Source organism: Eschscholzia californica, unplaced genomic scaffold (assembly GCF_041429995.1).
Source record: "Eschscholzia californica isolate CP2 unplaced genomic scaffold, dmEscCali1.0.p SCAF_154, whole genome shotgun sequence".
NCBI classification, from domain to species: Eukaryota; Viridiplantae; Streptophyta; class Magnoliopsida; order Ranunculales; family Papaveraceae; genus Eschscholzia; species Eschscholzia californica.
Window position 1 is genome coordinate 45,001 of NW_028238259.1, and position 2,444 is coordinate 47,444.

Here is a 2,444-nt window from a genome sequence, read left to right on the forward strand (position 1 = left end):
AGGCACCTGCCAGCCCAAGGGCTGTGCACGGCCTGGGGAGGGAGCTCACCCCTCCCCTATATAGTGCAAAGTTATTGTTTTCCCTATTTTCACAAGGAAACATCAAATTTTTAACCAAGCATACTCGGCCTTTGATCCTTCGTTACTCGTCCAAATCCAACAAACTTGCATTCGTTGGAAAGGTCTTTTCACAAGGATTCTTTTGATATATAATAATAGCGATTCCGATAAATATTTATTTTTTTATGAATTTTTAAGTGAATAAACAATTAAAAATTCAAAAAAAATAGAAAAAAAATATTTTTTTCCCGATTCTTTCTCCAATATTCCTGATAAATACCCACACACCCACATATGGAGAATGGTCGAAAATGCTCGAGTGGATATCGAGATGTCCGACGAAGCACCACTTGGAAGGGCCGAGGCACGGGACGCCCGAGCTGTTGCTCGGGCCGGCACGGGACGCGCATGGGACAGCCCGGGACGGCATGGGACGCCCTCGCTACAGCTCGGGACGGCCAGGTACGCCCGAGACTTGGCTCGGGACGGCCTGGGACGCCCTCGCCATAGCTCGGGACGGCCTGGGACGCCAGAGACTAGGCTCGGGACGGCCTCGGCACAGCTCGGGACGGCCTGGGACGCCCTTGCCACAGCTCGGGACGGCCTGGGACGCCCTTGCCACAGCTCGGGACGGCCTGGGACGCCCGAGACTTTGCTCGGGACGGCCTGGGACGGCCTCGGCACAGCTCGGGACGGCCTGGGACGCCCGAGACTTTGCTCGGGACGGCCTGGGACGCCCGAGACTTGGCTCGGGACGGCCTGGGACGCCCTCGCTACAGCTCGGGACGCCCTGGGACGGCCTCGACACAGCTCGGGACGCCCTGGGACGTCCGAGACTTTGCTCGGGCCGGCCTGGGACGCCCGAGACTTGGCTCGGGACGGCCTGGGACGCCCGAGACTTGGCTCGGGACGGCCTGGGACGCCCGAGACTTGGCTCGGGACGGCCTGGGACGCGCTCGGCACAGCTCGGGACAGGCCGGGACGCCCGAGCCGAGCTTCGGGTCGCACGAAATCTCTTCGTATTCCGACATATTAGAAGCTTCCCATCATGTAGTAGGCCGAGCTTTGCCCTTTGGATGCCCTATGGTGCTTGGCGAGCACTAGGGAACGTGCCAGCACAAGTGCTGTGCACGCTCTGGGGAAGGAGCTCAACCCTCCCCCTTATAGTGCAAAGTTATTGTTTTTCCTATTTTCACAAGGAAACATCAATTTTTTAACCAAGCATACTGGGCCTTTACTCCTTCGTTACTCGTCGGAATCCAGCAAACTTATACTCGTCGGAAAGGTCTTTTCGCAAGGATTTTTTTGATATATTATAATAGCGATTCCGATAAATATTTATTTTTCTATGAATTTTTAAGTGAATAAACACCGGAAAATTCATAAAAAATAGAAAAAAAAATATTTTCCTCCGTTTCTTTTCTCCAATAATTCATAAATAATACCTCAATAGTATTAATGAAGAGAGAGTCGAAGTGGCCCGGGTGGATTTCGAAATGTCCCACGACCCCATAGAATGCACGGGCCAGCCGAGCCAAAAGAATGGGACGCGCACGGGACAGCATTGGTCAGGCTCGGGACGGCACGGGACAGCACGGGACGCGCATGGGACAGCACGGGACGCGAATGGGACGGCCTTGCTAAGGCTCGGGACGGCATGGGACAGCTCGGGACGCGCATGGGACGGCACGGGACGCGCATGGGACGGCCTTGGTGAGGCACGGGACGGCCTTGGTCAGGCTCGGGACGCGCATGGGACGGCACGGGACGGCCTTTGTGAGGCTCGGACGGCACGGGACGCGCATGGGACGGCCTTGGCGAGGCTCGGGACGGCATGGGACAGCACGGGACGGCCTCGGCACAGCTCGGACGGCACGGGACGCGCATGGGACGGCCTCGGCACAGCTCGGACGGCACGGGACGGCCTTGGCGAGGCTCGGGACGGCAAGGGACGGCCTCGGCACAGCTCGGGACGGCACGAGACGCGCATGGGACGGCCTTGGTGAGGCTCGGACGGCACGGGACGCGCATGGGACATCATGGGACGCACATGGGACACCTTATGGGGATCATCAAGGCGTCTTGCACGGGACATTCTTTCCCACGAAGGGCATTTACATGGGACATCTTAGGAGTCGAGAGCCGGCACATGGGACAACGTAGTTCACACGCACGGAACACTTTACTTTCGTTTGGAACGTCGTGGGATCTTTATGTTCCCATTAGCACCGAACCTTTAACATGCTAGGAAGCTATGTTCGATCTTCTCGAAGTGTCGATGGAACTTCGATGGATACACATCCGATCCGATGTTATGATGATGTACTTTCTCCGAGATCGATGTTGGGGCCGTATTCCGATGTCATGATGATGTACTTTCTCCG